The sequence below is a fragment of the Corvus hawaiiensis genome, chromosome 20 (assembly GCF_020740725.1).
Source record: "Corvus hawaiiensis isolate bCorHaw1 chromosome 20, bCorHaw1.pri.cur, whole genome shotgun sequence".
Lineage (NCBI taxonomy): Eukaryota > Metazoa > Chordata > Aves > Passeriformes > Corvidae > Corvus > Corvus hawaiiensis.
In genome coordinates this window covers 347,131-365,564 of record NC_063232.1, presented here as the reverse complement: position 1 = coordinate 365,564, position 18,434 = coordinate 347,131, and the positions used below count along the sequence as shown (strand labels likewise).

Here is an 18,434-nt window from a genome sequence, read left to right as displayed (position 1 = left end):
TGTAATCAACAACTTGGTATCCTTGGAATTAGATTTTCTTAACAATCATTAGTTTCATCCCTTGCCACTCTAATAAACCTCTTGGTAGCAGGCCAGAGCCAATTATACTTCTGCTTGGAAAATTATAAAAGAAGGAGAAAAAGTCTGTGTTGCCACAAATAAGTGAAAATTTTAACTGTCCCAAACCTGTGACACGTGCGTGACTCATCTGTTGTTTATCTGAGGTTGAGTGTTGATTACTGGAGACAATATTACAGAAACCTATATTTATTTTGCACATTATGGATTCTTCCACCTGATGCCAAGCTGGCATCAGTGCACAAGTCCTGCAGCCCCTTTCACATTCCTCACGTGGGATCTGTGGACCAGAGCCACCTGCCCAGCATGACCTGAGGTCACATTGTGAGAGCTGCAGTGAATTAACATTGATTCAAAAGTGTTTTGTGGAAGGATCCCTGGCTGATGATGCACTGCAATGCTCAGGGGGAGGATGCTGTCATGATACAGTGACCAAATTGCTGTTATCTTTTGAGTGTGACAGGGAGCTGCTCAGCCTGGGGGTCCAGAGGCTGGCTTTTCATTGCCCCCTCCCTTCTGCAGCCATGGGCAGCTCATGGAACATCCCTGGGGACCAGCTTTCTGCTCCAGCCCACCCCTGCCTTTTGGGATAAGCCTTGGGGAGGAGCTTGGAGCCCTGGAGTGCTCACTCTGTTCCTGCTTTGTTCCCAGTGCAGTGGGATCTAACAGACGAACACCCTTGTATCGCTAAGTTTTTGTTTACATTTGGTCTCTGTTCATTCAGGGGTACTTTTGCAAGGTGCAGTGAGAAGAGAACATGTACCTGCACCAAGTACAGTGGTTGTGTGGGCTCTTGCTGAGGAAAATCAATAATAGATCCACCTATCCTTCTCCAGGTGCTTCTTATGCCATCCTGCACAAGACACGTTTTTTTGAGAGAGGTGATAAGTTTCAGGATGTGACATCAGCTTTACAGGCAAGCTGCCGGCATTAGGAGAGGAGAATGGGAATGTAAACCATAAAAATAACAGATAGGATGCAGATGTGATAAAATGGAAGCACAGGCAAATTATAAAACCATTCAAACTGCTCATGCAGATAAAATCAGGGAACAAAATCACATCTGAAATCACAAGGACTGGGTGTCTGCTTGAGAAAAAAATATTTGACTTTGCTGTTTGTTAGTGCTGCTGGTGGTGGAGGTGTTCAAAGTCCTGGAGGAGCTGTAGGGATTTCTGCTGTAGGGAAACTTGGGCTGTGGCAAATTCATTTGTTGCTGAGGAGCATTTTTGCTGTGGAGGCTTAAAGATGGTGTTTTTTTCTCAACCCACACTGCAAATGTTAATGTTCATCTTGTGCCAGTGCAATTACTTTATTGCAGTAATAAAATATCATCCAAATAACTGAAGAAACACGAAGGAAAAAATACCGCTCAAAAACCTAAACGGCAGATGAACATGAAATGGAAACAAAATAATGCTGGGATCTTCTGGAGCCTTCCTGGGTCTGTGACAGGGTACTGAGGGACAGGGCTGAGGTAGCACAGTGACAGAGCCTGGGGGGAGCGGACACAAGAAGGGCACCATGAAGGTTCTGGTAAGATGATTTTAAAAGACCCAAACAAAAGACCTGTTACATTGGAGCATCTAAAATCCCCCAGCCAGTACCTTGTTTCCAGCAGAAGCTGGACAGATCTGTGCCTACAAATCAGGCTCTCAGTTTCTAGTAATTAGCAGATTACAGCCTTCCTGAGCCATGAGTTGTGTTGGGAACAAGGGGCTTAACAGCCACAGATCGGTTTCTCCTCTGAATTAATTGGATCTCTTTTTGAACCTATTTATCCTTCTGGCCGTCACTCATCTCACCATTTAATTACACAGTGCCTGGGGACTTCAGAGGCGCCCCTTCCCATTGTACTGAGCATAAGGAACAGACATCCAGAGTCTCACCTTCTTCACACCACTTATACAAATCTCACTGCGGGTTTCCACAACATCTGACGCTTATTAAAGCCTCATTTTCTGAGGAGACAGGATGGGGAGTCTGGTTTCCTTTTCTTAATGAGTTTTAAATTTTTTCTTCTTTTATATGCCCAAATAAGAGGGATGAGGTCCAAGTATGTTCTGAAACCTCTGTTTAGAAGGTAAACAAAAACCCTCTCTGTTCTCAAAGATTGGCTTTATTACTCTAAATTTACTAACTCTTCCTGATACAGGGCTCACCTCAGGATCACAGCATTTGGAATATGCTCTGAAACACTCGGATCATGGCAGTGAAGTGGGTGCTGTAGCCAGGCAGTGTGTCTTACTCTACACTGGATGTGATTAGAAATGCAGCTTCAAACAGAAATGAGGGAAAATACGATAATGGGGAGGGGGAAGGAAGGAGGAGGAAGGTTAGAGGAGTGAACCTTTCAAACTGCTCATGACCTCTTATTGGCTTTATGCAATGATATTCCTATTTATAACAGCCTCAGGTCAGAATTAGGCTTTTTCTACCAGTTTTATGATGATGCTGGCAATTTGATGAGTCTTTGTACTACAGAGCAAACGAGTGATTAAAGTTTTCAGTGACCTTGTGTCTAAAGAGTTCTGCTTTTCCCTCTGGGAAGTCTTAGCAAGAGAAGCCCTTGGCCTCTTTGCAGCCCCAGGGGGCTGAATTTGTTTGTTGGTTGGTATGGGGCTTTTTTTTTGGCTGGGACTACAAAGCTAATACTTAGCCTTTTATCAGAAATCCATAGTTTTCTGTGGTTCTTAAAACATTTCAATGTATTTTACATTTAAATAGAAACGAGGCCTCCTTGAAACAAATTCATTCTGGTTGGCTTTGCACATTGATGATTAAAGAATGTGGTTCAATTTTTTTGTCTCATTCTGAGCAATGTCTCATTAGATTTGCATTTTATTTCTTTTCATATCCATCATGATTTGTGTCAGCAGAATGGTTACATGGATGGACAGCTTATTATCAGCTTCAAGTGAGGAAACAGAACACAAGAATGGTTACTAAAAAAAGGGAAAGGTAATTAACACTGGGTACCAGAATATAAATGAAGCTTGACATTTCCATTTTGTTAATCCAAATTAACCCTCGTCTTAATGTTACGGAGTGCAGGAGGGGATTCTGGGCCTCTGCTCTTGTCTCTGCATCCCCAGTGCTGTGTGTCCTGGCGTGGCCCAGCAGTGCCCAGCAGTGCCCAGCAGTGCCCAGCAGTGCCGGCGTGGCTTCAGCTGCTGCTGTGGTGGGACCTGAGAAAAATGTGGAACTGCTGCAGAGCTCCTACACCCAAATCCAAACCTGAGCTGCTGAGCCTGAGCAGTGCTTTGCCCACAGTGAAAGCTGCTGGTCACTTGAGAATTCACAACCGTATTTGCAGTGCACTTTGCTGTCCCCGCCTTCATTCTCTCATCTGAATGTGGTATGTCTGCAAAGTAATTTGGCTCCACTATTTGATATATAAAGTGGGAGTGCAAGGAAGGGTCAGGGAGGACAAATTAAAATGAATTGAGAATCTTTATGTGAAGAGAAAAGAGGACTGGAGGGAACCATGATAACTCTTTACAAATACTTAGGGGGACATTATGAAGAGGACAGAGACCAATTACTCTCATTAGTCAGTGCGAGCGGAACAAGAAGTAAAGCTGTGTGCTGTGGAAGGGAAACCTGGATTGTGGTGGGAAAGTTCTGAGGGTAACACCGCAGAAGGAATCATCAGGGGAAGATGTTTGTGCTGGCCTTGACCGAAGAACCTGCTGGAGTTCAGACAACTGACATGCAGACTCCAGGTAATTCACCAGTACAAGGGATAATTTTTTGCTGTTTTCATGTCTTCCTGGCATATATTCCTATTCAACCATGGATATTTTTCCTGTTCTTGTATCAATCCTCAATATTTGAAGTGACACCTTAGGTACCCACCTACAGTTTGTTGCTCCTTCTGATCATACACTTCTCATGGAAATGGGAGGGAAAAGGAGAAAACCTGGGAGGAACCTGAGTGGGAATCAGGGGGAATGTATTAGCATTTGCTGAGCTGGGCACAAGGACCACTCAGGAAATTAAACAGAGGATGATATTTTGAGGTGATAAAACATTAAAATATGAAACTTGCATTTGACTCAGATCCAGCCTCAATTTTTCCTTTTTAAGCCGCAGTTTAGGAAAGCTGAACCCTTGCCAGTGACAAGTGCAGGCACTGGACTATATTGCAAAAGGGAGAAGGAATTAAATGATGTTACTTGGTGGTGAAAAGACATGAGAAATGCAGAAAGAGGACAAAGGAAAAAGGTAACCATGGAGTTGAAACAAAAAGGCACAAGATCTTCCTTACACGATGTGTTAATAAAGGCAATGTAGTGATTTTCACTCAAAGGCTGGCTGAAGAGGTCAGGCAAGGTCCATGCCCTGGGGCCTTGGACACAATGGGGGTGGTGGTGGTGGATACCAGTGCCCTGCTCTTGCATGAAGCCTCAGCTTTCCATTGTTAAAGTTACAAACCTTTTGCTCTGTTGGGTTTTTGTTTGGCTGTTATTCTTTTCCTATGGCCTGTTGGAAATACACCCAACGAGGGTGTAAAGCCTGCTGCAAAGGCAGGGATGGATCAAATATCCTACACGCAATGTAACGTAAAAGCCCCGGGTGGTTGGTTGGTGCCGATTTTCCTGTTCTCTGTGTGTGTATGTGGTTCAGTGGTAAGAAGCAGCGTAAGCCCTTGTTGCACACAGACTGGCACCCAGCGCTCCCCCATGCCCAAGCCCTGTGGTCCCTGTTCTGCAGAGGCTGATCCCTCCCTGCTGGGACATCATCCCTGTTCTGTTTTCATTCATTGAGCCCCCTGAGCAGAATCAGCCCCTGAGTAGGCAATGATTCAATCACCGTTTTTCTCCCATTCCTTTTCGCAGCTTTTATTGGAGGTACAGATGTCACTACATCCATTCAGGGGAAAGAGATGATCAGAAGAGGAAAGACAGGAAAACACCATTTAAAAAAATAAACACAAAGTTATGATGCCTCTGTCTGCCTGAGAAAGAGAGATTTTTATGCAGCTTTTGGCATTTACAAATCCTTTGTGGAAAGGTCACCCTATAGCTGGAATCTTATTAATACAGAAGAACGGCCCAGAAAATGTCATGTCTTTTTACCCTGATATTTACCCAGAAAGGAGTGACTCAGCACCCGGAGCTGCTCTGCCAGCATGGCATTAACGAGCTGGAGCCTGGGGCTGTGCTGCCAGGAGCAGCGGGTTTGGCAGCTGGTGCTGGTGCCATGGCAGCTGGTGACAGTGCCATCCCTGCCCATGACCCCAGGAGCAGAGGGTCCGTGCGTGCACATCCTGCACCTCCTCTGACTGCAGAGAGGCACCACTGTATGCAATGTGCATATATATAGCCAAAAATATATATGCATATCTATATAGATGCATATAACTGTTCTAGAGACACGCACACATTTGACATGGTTCTGGGTACAGTTTTATGGATACAATCAGCCCAAGTCCCTGGAAGCAGAGGGCTCTGTTCTTCCAACTCCCCTTGTTATCAAGGAAATCTCATGATTATATTTTGAAGCCCAACGTGTGTTTTTTAAACATTTGAGATCAGCACTGCCAAGGAGTAAATATTATGGGAAAGGCACTGATTCCTCAGAGATTTACTTCCTTTTATTTTAAATGGCCCCCCTGGCTGCCCTTTGCCTGGGCAGAGTGTGGGGCTCCTGCAGGAACAGGATCTTGCTAATTGTATTGGAGTCATTTTGCTGCATATATCGTAACAATGTGAGCGGTGCAGTGTGATGAACATCTGCCTGGGGAAATTGTAGTCGTCAATTGCTATGGGCAGCACATTTTAGAATGAGTACAGAAAAAACCCCAGTAGATAAGGGCTTTTAAGCCACAGAGTTGTAAATACACACATAATTCTTTGAGCAGTTTTAAAATACAAACAAAAGTAATTTCTTCATTAGCTATGGAAATTAAACGGTGGCTGTGTGGAGTGGGGGTTTTCACCCCCTGCCGAAAACTAATGATTACAGGAAAACACAAAAGCCATTTCTGGTAGCAATACTGGCCACACTAAGCCATGGGACACTGCCCAACACCGGCCACTCCCTGCTCCCAGCTTCAGACTTGCCTTAAATAGCAAGGAAATCGTCCCACAGGAGGGAATGCTGCTGCTTGCTCTTCTGAGAGGTTTAATTAATGTTTGCAAAACGCTGACAAGATACAAACGTACTCCAGAAGCACAAAGCACGACACAGCTGCCACCGCACCCTGCAGGACGTGGGGATTGAGCGTGGGCAAATAATGGCTCAGAGCTCTCAGGGTTCAGGCTGCCAGGGCAGTGTGTGGTGCTGCAAGGGGAAGGCAGAGTGCACAGTGAAAAAAGGCAGGAAAAATGCTTTTCCTCTGGAAAATCACTAAGAAAAAGTTTGTCTGTCATCTGTAGTTGAACTTTATATTTCAATCTTTAAACTACTGCTTTTAGTTATGTTTGTGTTTGCTTCCTTCAAGGGGATTTTCTTTCAGTTTGCCTTAGTGGTGACTCATTTTACCTATGTTTTGGCAGAACTGAGGTATTTATTTTAGCAGAGGAGCGAAAACAGTTTTGAGCGTGTTAGCGATCGCCGCGGTTCCTGCCGTGTCACCGCGTGTTTAATGCCGTGGCTCGGGCTGGCCCAGCGGAGCTCTGAGCACACACAATCAATCCCCATCACACCTTACACTGTACACAATTTCTTCATTTCTAATACCTTGCACAGTGAAATATTTTGCCAGTTCTGACATGTTGCAGACTCACGCTGGATGGAGCTGGCTTGTTCAACGTTTTCTAACCCATTACAGTGTCTTCATTTTACTTTACTGGGCATGCAAGAGCTCAAAGTGGTGTTTGTGACACAGAACAACTGTGATACACCACCTCTGACTGGGGAAGTTCTCAATACTCACTGCTTCTTTCATTTTTATTTCCTGTGGGATTTGAGGTTCCCGCTGCCCTGTCCTGTCCTGTGACCCAAACACTGATTTCCTATCAGGACACAGGTCGAGCATGAACACTCATCAAAGAACACATGATCTTGCGTGGTTATTCACTCACTCACAAGCTGACCAAATTTTGCAAAGGGCAGAAGGTCTCTAGTGCTCACCTCCACAGCCAGCATCATGCCAGTGAAAGATTTTATGGGAATGCATTTGCATTTCAGGCTAAAATACCCCCAGTCTGTGTTTTTAGAACCACACCCAGTTCTTTAACAGATACAGTTCCCTTCCACTGGAGCTATACAGCCTGAGTACCACATTACTTCTCAAACCTGTTTTGAATCAAAGCTGGGTTTGTAGTGCAGCTACAAGTAGGCTGTTTCACAAACATGATTTGCAGCAAATACCCTTAAGCCAACTCTTTAAAGATTGATTTTTATAAATGTGCTTCATAAATAGCAATATTTTCTAATTTCACAGCACAGGAACAAATCACCACCTTATTTCTGAAGACAGATTGAGACTCCCCAGCTACAAGGGATTTCCATTCCAATCTCTGCCACTGCCACCTGCTGCCGGAGCAGCCCCTCCCTGGCTGCCCACAGGAGCTGCAAACCACCTCCAGGACATGAGGTTTGCTGGGTGCTTCACCAGGGAAATATCAGTATCTGTCCTCTGCCAGGGAGCAGCAGTCTCTGACACTGCTGCTGGCCACAATTGGTGCTGAGCTCTGGCAGACCTCAGGGTGACATGGAGTTTTACTACAAAGCATGAGGCATTGTGTAAAGCTTCCTTGCCCCTTGTGCTGTAAAGGCAGGACTGACCTCAGTGGTGCCAGTGGCTCAGCACAGCGATGTCCCTTTGCCTTGGCTCCCAGAATGACAAAAAGACAAGAGTAGTATTAAATTTACCCCCTTCTTCCCTTTGCCCCCAGCCCACCTCAGGTCTATCTCACCATTACCCTCCTGGTCCTCAGGCTCTGCTGCTCAGTGGGGCCCTGCTATTGCTGTCACTGATGATTGTACCTGAAACCACAAAGGAAAATTGACAGCAAGCAAACCAATGGCTTCTGAATCCAGCTCCAGAGCCCCACGTGAAGGTCACCCACACCTCTGTGTGGGAGCTATTAGTGTTCATATTTGTATAGTTTTTTTATGAGTGTTATAACGATGAACAGTGACATGTCCACGTGTCTATGTACACACACGCACAGACTCCCTGATGTTAGAACTCTGTGCCAAAGAAATTATGTTTCACATAATTTCTAGTGTCACCTTTGACTAATTTGCGTTTCTTTTCTCATTATGGCTCATACCTCATTTCAAAGGTGTCCTTCAAACCAGAACATGGGAAGAAGACCAAGAAGTGACAGACAGCAAGGAATAATCTTAAGGCAAAGCCCAGGAAAGCCATTGCCACTGTCACATCTCTGGTTTAGCACCCCCATCCCACATCCCACATCCCACATCCCACATCCCACATCCCACATCCCACATCCCACATCGCCCCTTCCCACAGCCGGTTTCCTCTTTGGAGAATTTGTTTTCCCAGAACTGATTCATTGTGTCCCAATGGGCACAGGTTCCCCTATCACCCTTCTCAATCAAGGAACAAAGAAATGCCTAAATCTGTGAGATTAACTGTGGGTCATCTGACAGCTACACAGAGCCACAATATGCAGAAATACAAACACCCAAGTGCCATTTTTCCACCTTCTCAGCACTCCCTGCCCCGGTGTGATGTGTCTGGGCCACTCTGTGTTGAAGGTGAAGTGAGTCCCTTATTGCCCACAGGTCAGACATCAGAACCAAAGTGGCCATAAACTGGCCGCAGGACATGTCCCCAGTGCTGTGACCCCTTGCTCTCCCCCTGCAGAGGGTGACGAGTCTGCAGGGGCACCGAGGACACTTCTGCCGTTGTGGAGTAAATCACAGCTCCACTGGTACAATCTCGCTGTTAAAATAGCCTGAGAACATCATAAACAGAACTCATCTGGGGAGATATTTCATCTCAGGCTTTGATGACGAGGTCAGCTCTGCTCAAACACATCCTTCAGCTACAGGTCAGCCCTTTCTGCACATCTGTTTTGAGATCTCCATACCCCATTTGCTCATCCCTGAAACACTGTCACAAGACCCTTTGGGCTCCTGTCTCCCCCTAAAATCCTCCCCAAAACTGTTGTCTCTGGTGGCATAGGTGGGTGCTCAGAAAACGTGCGCTCACCTTTCTGCTCACATGTGAATTGTACAACACAGACACAGTTTGATCTTTGCCTAATACAGAATTAAACATTATGCAACTCACTGAGTGATATGTTTTGTCCCATGAGAGATTTGCTTCAGAAATACAAAGACAGAAAAATACTCATCTTTCATTATCATACCAGTTTTTAATCAGCTGGGAAATGCTGCTTCTTCCCCCAGATGAGTAGGCTGGATGGAAACAATGTTCTACCTCTGCCTCCCCCAACACCTTTTCCTTTTCCCATGGAAATTTTCCATTTTAATTAGATTCTTTTATTACCGCCCTCTTTTCTAGCACATCTTTTCTTGCTATTAAACTTTTTTCCCTCTACACATCTATTTTTCATTTTCTTCAATTGCCAAGAGCCACAGCATGTGTCCATGTGCATGTGCTGTGGGAAGGAGAAGAAAGAGATAAGAAAAGAATAAAAAGAGAGAAAAGATGGGGAAAATTCATCTGACAATTGTTGGAAAGACCAGCAAAAGTGCTGACAAGGCACTTTCATGAAACCAGAAAGTTTTCCTATTTTGCCAGGATGGAGGTTACACCCACAGTCCCTTCTCCACCCTGGCTGCACCCCAAAAGTCTAAGGGGGAGTTAAGCCCTCGCTGCCTGTTATAGCCACTGCTCTGCCTTAAGGACTTTATACAGAGAACAAACCAAGCAGAAACAACTAATTCCTGGTTTCTAAGCCACTCTCAGCTCACTGAAAGCTCTGGCTCATGATGCTGAGGAGGGGGATGCTCATGAACAGCGTGGGGCTGCCAGCCCCAGATCCTGTGATTCGCTGTGGGAAATGCTGATTTGTGTCTTTCGTTGATGCATGTTAATGCTTTCATTTGCATTCCAACTCCAATGAAAAATTTATGACTGTTAAACTTCTGTATGTCATAATTAAACACAAACAATAATTTCCAAATAACTGTTTACCATGCTGCATATTCAATTGTGCAATCAATCTCAGTGACTCTTTTTCCTTGCAAATGAAGGGAGGCGGGCCCGTACCCGCCACGGTGCACTCGCACCGCAGCCCATGGAAGATGAAGAGTCAATCTGACATTTCAGGAGAGAGCGGTTACCTGTGGAATAAATAGATTGAAGCCCTGTCATTCTCAAATAGATGCCGCCTCCTCCTGCTATTTGTTTGGAGGAAAGCTCCCAGAGAGATGGATGGGACAAGTGCTGTTCAAACATTAATCTTAATGCAGAGAGAGAGGGAAGCAGCTGCTTGCAGAGCTCTGCCAAGGGACCTCAGACCTGCAAGGAATGCGTGTGAGCTGGTCCCAGCCCTGCCACTGGCAGTGGTCCCACAGCCAGGACCTGCTCTGGGAGGAGACAGGGACCAAGTGACCAACTGAGACGCCCGTGCTTGTGTCAAGCTCTAACAACAAGCGGGCAAGGGGGTGTGCAGGGAAAGCTCCACTGAGAACTGGCAGAGGAAAAAGACCTTGGCATGAGGATAAAGTCCTGCCAATGGCCCCATCATTGGGCATTCCCGTCCTTGCCTGCTCAGGTGGCTTTGCTGGCAGTGCCCAGGGTGGCCAGCCAGGAGCCAGGGGTGCTGTGGGAGCTGAGGATTTGGTTCCTGCTGAGTCAGTGGCTCTGTAAGCCATGTATTGTCAGGATACAGCAGCATCTGTTTCCTTCGTGGCACAAAACCTGAACTGGTGACCTGCCAATAGGTGCCGATTGGTGATGGCTTCACAGGGAACTGCATTTGTCCTGCAAACAAGGTGAATAAAAGACATAATGGAGTTCAGTGATGCAATACAGATAACAGTGTCCTTTTACATTACTAACAACACACACTCTGCTGTCTGGATCCCTGTTCTCCTGAGGACACCGCTAGGAAGCTCTTTGTAAATAGGATGTCTCAGTTAATGTCCTCTCCCAAGCAGCACATTAATCACCCTTTGTGAGTGCACGGCCTTGGGGAGTAAGGTCTGCACTGGGTGTGAGGAAGACGTCGCTCCCAATCTGAGCTGTGTGGGGACTGTCCACAAGCCCACATCTTCTCCATGGCTGAAGCCAAGGCTGCGGCACCCTCCGCTGCCACGTCTGAGGGGATGCCACCTGTGCCAGGTACCAAACGGGCAGGAGAGCCGGTGTCTCAGCAGCACGGGGGCTGCAGACGGGCCACGAGCCCCCTGGAGGGCTTGCAGAGGGTCTGTGAAGAGCAGGAGGGGATGGAGAAGACCTTTTTGTGCAGCCCCTGAGCTCTGCTGCCTCTATGAGCAGGTGTCAAGGAGTCTGAAGTGCGCTTGTTAGCTCAAGAGACCTCTAATTGGCTGTGAAGGATTTCTTCTCTCAATTGTGGGTTTATATTGTCCCCAGGTTGGTTCTAGTGACTGGAAGCTATTTCCACCCAGAGATTTTGTGAAGTGAAGTTGAATATTGTCCCAGACTGGGTCCTTAAAGATGGTTCCTGTAACTCTGGTCCCTGCTCATGCAGATAAGGACACAGCTGGCAGCACAGGAGCCCTGCTCTGTCCCGCTGCCAGCAGGGCCAGGTGTGCCCCGTGCAACAGCCAACAGGGGATACTCCCAGCGAGATCGTGTGTGCTCAGCTCTTGCCACAGCCAGAAGATTTCAGCTCTCTGGGCCATCGGCTTGCTGGCTTTCATAAGGACTGATTCCCTAATTAAATTAAATTCTTTAGCAATATTTAATGTTGCATATGCAACATTAATTTTTGTCCTAACATGATCGGTGCCATATTCACACTTGTTTATTTTCAGGGTGTTAACACAAACTCTGTTGTAAACACATTTTCACAGGTCAAAAGCAAAGCATAAAAATCAACAAAAATATTTGTATAATGAAGATTCCCAGTTCTACAGTAAATGTGATGAGGGAAAGAATGTCTTGAGAGCAAGAGAGGCTGTTGGAGGGCCCTGCTGCTCCGAGACTCTTGTCGTTCCACAGGGGAGCTTCTCTCACAGCGACATCCAGCAGCAAACCCCACCTGGGAGTTTAACTAACCCCAGAACATTTTGTCTTCCCTTCTGGCTGAGCCCCGTGTCCTGCCTGGGCAGGAGGTTATACACGGGGTGGAAAGTTTAAGGGGAAAAAAAGGCTCTGAAAGGCACAGGAAGCCTCGCTTTGGACTGCATAGATTCAAAGTGCTCCCACTGGGACCTCAAAACTGTGTCAAACAAATGTAACTTATTGTCTTTTTCCCTGTCCTCAGTCCCTAACAAAGTTGTTTTCATTATCGGGGAAACCCCTGGAGAAGCGTTAGCATTGTAAGTAGCCCTTGTAAGTGGAACCAAATTAGGGAAGTGAGCAGACAACAGAGCAGAGAAAACAGATTTCATTTTCTATCTATCAGGTTCCATTAGCTTCACAGACAGGTCTCTATCCCGGCGTGGCCTGTCTGTGGTCAGAGTGCACCCAGCAGACTGAGATGGAAACATGTCTGCTGCTGAGCCTGACACTGCTCTTGGATTTAACTCTCAATCACCAGCTGAGCGAGGGACAGTGCAATCCACTGGGCACCAGCCAGACACATTCCTACTACATCCTGCAAGCAAAGCTCTCTGCAGTGGTCACCTGGTTTACAAATAGCTCAAAGCCCATACCTCTGATGTGCATCCAGGTGAGATCAACTGCTGCTGAAAAGGTTCTTTGCACCCTGCTCCTCCACACACTGCTGCAAACCCCTTTTACCCACCAAACTCCTTCCAGCACCTGCAACACATCACGGGCAAACTGCTTAAACACCACAGCAGGAATTCACCCAGCCCTGGCAATGGGGGGACACAGACTCCAGTCACCCTGAACAGCCCTCACAGCTACAGGGGAGGCACCATCAGGAAGGGAGGGGAAGAAAATTTACCTTCTAATTGCTAACAAGCCCCATTTTTCCTTGCTAGCACATAAACAAGGGAATTTGGCTCTCTTGCTGCATTAATGCCACTTGTGAAAACTAACTTGGGAGGCTGGATGTTTTTTCCAGGGTAAGGAGATGTTCCAATTACCAGTAAATTGCCTGCGCTTGGAACAACGCTGCATATTAATTCAAAGCAAGTGAATGTTCATTGAATTACCCAGAAGAGTAAACAGCTTTTTGTGGGGTGTGTAAATAATCCCAGGGTAGCAAAAAAATTGAGAAAAGAGATTTTAAAAACTAATTTGCCTGGGCAGAGAAAAAAATTCAAACGAAGTGAGTAAAAGAAAGGGTTATCAATGAAATGGTTATTTTGGTTGTTACGAGCTGGGTCATGTATTCATGATTGGAAGGAGCAGTCCCAGGTTGCCACCAGCACTGCACAGAGACTTTCCCAGGAGAACACGAGCAGCCCCATCCCTGCCTTACAGCCCCTGTGGCTCTCCCAGGCTCCCCATGGCAGGAGGAACACGGACCAGATGCTGTGGGGAAGAAGAAGGGGATTCAGGGGTTGCTGTACTTTCCACCTGAACCAAACTCCGACGTCTCTCCAGCTCAGTGTCCATTACCGTCACTAACGAACAGGCTTAATAAATGCACATGGCTTCAGGGGGTTTTCCACCATTTTCTTTTTTTTCCAACTCAGCTCCCTCATCACTGAGCTAATGCACTAATGGACACTTACCATTACCTAACTTCCGACCTAATGGGTACAGCAAATAAGTGAAAGGCTCATAAAATCAAATTTACTGAGCATCATTCCTTTTGCTGTCCATTAACTGAAACTATTTATCAGGTTAAACAGATCCAGGGTATGGAGCTATATTCATCTTGTTTTAATGCTGTTACGTGGACATTTCAGGATCCTGGGCTCTCCAGAAATTGCAGGGAAGTGCTGTGAGACCAAGCTGTCACTCCTGGCAGCAGTTTCGGAAGCATGAGGGGCGCACCAGCCTGGAAGATGGGTGGGTTTCTCTTCCTTGAGGCATGAAGGAGCTGCAGTCAACTGACTGCTGTAACATTCCTGGGAACGGGAAGGTGCTGTTAACCTCAATGACAGTGTCTGGTTTATAAATACCCAAACTAGAGACAGATTAGATGAACTTCAAAAACTTTCATGTATATATATTTAAAGGGTTTTCACTTGCTAAGTTACTTTTTTCCTTTCTAAACTCCCAAGACCCCAGTAAAGCCAGTCAATACACCATTACAATCATTTGGGGACCAGTAAAGCTTTGAAAAATAGGATCTGCACTGTGGATTTCAAGAAACCATTTGAACCACAGTAAGCCTTGAAGATAACTTTGAAATGTATTTTGATTTCTCAATAATTTCTTGAGAACCATTAAAAGAAATGAAAACTCTGCACCCTGGACAGACACAGGCTGGGAAAGCACTGTGAGGGGGGAAAAAAAGTGTTGTCAATACTTAGGAAAGGATCTAAGGAGTGTCCCCAAAGCACTGTTTTGCTAGCAGAGGAGACAGCTGGAGCTCTCCTCTTCCCCTGTCCATAACACCATCGCCACCCCCGAGCCTCGCCCTGCGCCCTTCGGGTGCTGCCGGTCCCTGCTGCTGGACCCTCAGAGCTGCTGCAGCCACAGCTGGGGCTGCTGCCACCTCAAAACACAAGGAACTGCTTGTGGGGGTGGTTTCCTGCTTGAAATGGTGTTTGGTCCCCAGAAACCCAGTCCTTCCTCTCTCCTTTCTCTTACTAGCTGTCCATTTGGCTATTTTCTAAAACAAAACAGCAGCTTCAATGCATCCAAGTAATGGTATTTCAGGCTTAAAAGCCGTGCTGTGCACATGGTTCACAATTAATCAAACAGCCTCTAATGTCTCCTGACCTACTTCTCAGATCCTTCCTCGTATCTGCTTAAGATAAAACCCTTGCTGGGATTAAAGCATTCATGGCATATGTCCAAAGGTCAGAAAAGGCCATGCTGGAACCACAAACCAAGAAAACTGCTCCTGGCAGTTTCAGTGTTGTATTTTACCTTCAGGACAGGAAAAAACTTATTAAAACTGTGAATTATCACACCCATAGGAAGAGCTGGAGCCTCTCATTGCCGGGTGGTGCCTTCCAAGCCAAAACCAGCCTCTGAATGTACCTTTCTTCCTGTAAGGTGAGAACAAGACATCAAACAGAAATTAGGATCTGTTTTTGCTCTTAAATAACTTAATTTCCTTCAGTATTTATGCCACAAATGGGAATTAAGAAGTAAAGTATTTGAAGCCATTAAAAAATTAAATGCCTGGTTTTCCACGTTTTCAGGTGTGGGTTAATTTGGTCTCCAGCACAGGCGGCACTCTGCAGTCGAGCACCAAATGCATTTGGAACATTTCTCAGTTGGCAGCAGAGCGAGCTTGGTTCTGAAGGCCACCAGCTGGTACCAGAGATACCAGCTGTGAGCAGGAACCAGACCCTGGAGAAGTGACAGGGATGCACAGTCTCGCCCGTGAGATGCTCTGTGCCACACATGGGAATGAATTCTGAGTGGAATTTTCCCCTTCTTTGTGAGTCCCTCTCTGTGCCCTAAGAGTGGCTGGGGACAAACTGAAGCCAAGCCTGGTGTCCCACTGAAATGAGGGGGGGTCACCCTGTGCCACAGCAGTGCTCAGGGCGATGTCCAAGCAGAGCCCGGCCATGCCAGCCCAGCTCACTGGCCCCCACCAGCTGCCCAAGGCTCCGTGTCGATTCGGGCACTGCCGAGCTGCAGCTGTCACTGGGGTTAATGACAGCCAAGTGAGGAGCAGGAGTACAGTGTGCCTTGGTTTTCAGTTAATTTAGCAGATGATGTCAGCTGTCCAGGCTCAGGCTATTTCCATTCCCCCCCATTAACCCCAGCTCTGACAGATGGTACCGCTGCACTTTGGGGACCATCCATCAGTCCCTGTGACTCCCAGTGACACCACTTCCTGTACACTCAGGGTGACTGAAGAAAAATTCCGTTGTTTTTGTGGCTTCCCAGTCATTCCCAAAGCAGGATCAGGCCTCCAGGAACCCATGGTGCTGCCGGAAATGGGGATTCAGACATTGGTGCTTGGCCCTTTCCGCTGGGTCAATACCTGAACCAACTCCTGCTGCAAGTGGACACCAGGAACTTGGGAAGGCTTCCTGCAGATGAGCTGAAAAACTGCTGTCTCAGGTCCTCAGGGTCTGTGAGAATTTGACTATTTGTGTTTAATCATTTTTATCAGAGATGGGCAACTCTAAGTCTTAGAGTTCTACTTAAAATCTTGCCACCTTCTTGCATATCGAATTTCTGTTCTAGCAGGAACAGGACTTTCAGTCTGAAGCCCCTGCAGTGTCAGTGAAAGATGACATGAGATGTGTGATGTGGGAAAAATCTTTCTGATTTTTCAGAGGAAGTTTCATGATTTCAATTTTCTCATGTTCTGGAGATGAAAAAGAATTCCCATACAAGGAGTCCTTTGGAAGAGGGAAAATTTTGGTTACTTCAAAGGCTCTGTTTGAACAAAATATAGTTTTCCTTGAGCCTGACTTGTGGAAAGTGTCAGAAAACTGAAACATTAAATTCTGAAAACACGAACAGGCATTCCTCCTTGAGCACCCTGGAATGAGGCTGGAACGCTGCCCCCTTCCCAAAGCATTTTTTTTCCTTCCAGGTTCTCCCCAGAATACATGTTTTGTTGGAACTCTGCGGCCTCAAACACCTGCAGTTACAATGATGCCACAGTTAAGGGCTGTGTTCCACAGGAAGTCAGCCCATCCAGATCTGGGCAAATCAGCCCTTATTACTTATTTATGAGAGTTAATTTCATGTGCTGGCATTTCACACGCCATATGGAGGAGCGGCTGCCTGAGCCAAGCTGCAGGCAGCTCTCAGCTGCCTTTTTTTTTTTTGGTTGTTTTAAATACTGCTGCTCGTGACTGAAGCAAGGTTAATCACTGCCTTTACTAAGAAAAATGACTTCTTGAGAAACCCCAAATCGTCACCTCCCAGGCAGGATTATGCCACAGAGAGCTGGTGTGCCCCAGCCAGGGCACCGGCTGCCCGGTGCCCCAGGATTCACAAACAGATCAGGGTGGTAGGTACAGTTACAGATAACAGAGCCTGGGTATGTGCAGCCACATCTGTTAATTTTCACAAGCACCAGTTCCTCCTGTTATTTGCTCATCTGATGGTGACAGGGGAACAGTCTGGAGTGATTTGCCATCAAAGCCCGTGTGCTGCACACCCAGCAGCTCAGTCCCTGCTGCTGTGTTCTGTGCTGCCACTATCGCTAAGAAACCTTTCCTCACCAGTATTTTCTGCTAAACTAGGAGTCTTTGTCACTTTTGGGAAGCTTTTTGTAAGGGTATCAAGGCCCAGGTTTGACCAGAAACTCTTATTGTGTAACAAAACTAGAACTGTGCACACTGGGCATTTGCATTGCTTCAGCTGCCCGATAAGCTGATCCCTGACATCCATCCAGACAAAAATATACACCCAAAAATATACAGCTTTTTTCAGTATTTCTCCTTTTCAGATGAGGTATGTCTCCAAAGATAGCACTGAGACAGATTCACAGGAAGGTTGTGGCGCTTCTGGTATTTGCTGTATGAGAATGACATTTGTGATAAGAAAAATGGAAGACGTGGAGCAGTAACGATGGCAATAACACTCCACTGGGGACAAAGAAATTATATAAAGTAATGAAAGCTGAAATGGTGGGATGGCAGGAAGGGGACCGTGGCAGCTGGGAAGCAGAGGAGCAGCAGTGCCGAGGTGGGCTCAGGGAGCAGCTTTTGTCTGGGATGGAATGAGCAAGAGAACAGCCCCAGCTGTCTGGCACTGGGGGGGACCTGGAGGAGCCCCTGAGTGAGCCCCCAGGGTCTGAGCACGTGGGTACAATAATCACAGCTGCCTGGTTCCCCCCCCTGCATCCTTCCTCATCACAGCACCAGTTCCCTCTCATTTTCCCCACGTTTTATTAACATCTCTTTTCTCCCAGAGATTTCCATGACTAGTGGATCCTACACAAACCTGTTTGTTTCCTTCATTTATGAGGTATCTTTGATCTATCTGTGAAGTGCTACAAACACTGTAATATAAAACTGTTCTCATTACAGTCTGAAATCAAAATTTAGTAGAAGATGCACAAAGCAGAATAAACTTTCAATTAAAATCTAAACACTGTACTGAGAAAGAAAACTGGAGGGAGCTCCAAGGCTTCTTTGCATTAAAAATGCCTGAGATTTAATTTCACTGTGACATCTCCTTGGAATTACACTGCTAATTGATCAAATTTTGTCTGTCTGTTATTTAAACTTTCAATAAAACTTAGATTAATGGAAGGTGTAATCCT

General features: G+C 46.2%; 1 long non-coding RNA gene across 1 annotated transcript in view; it reads right to left on the bottom strand.

The window, feature by feature from the left end:
• Positions 1–9,277: 9,277 nt before the first annotated feature.
• The window catches only part of LOC125336137, a 43,701-nt gene continuing 34,544 nt past the window's right edge, over positions 9,278–18,434 (bottom strand). The window contains exons 3-5 of the long non-coding RNA XR_007207677.1: positions 15,119–15,240; positions 12,817–14,148; positions 9,278–10,957 (exon numbers count right to left, since the gene is read on the bottom strand). This is a non-coding gene — a long non-coding RNA (uncharacterized LOC125336137). The remainder of the gene's footprint in view (positions 10,958–12,816; positions 14,149–15,118; positions 15,241–18,434) is intronic.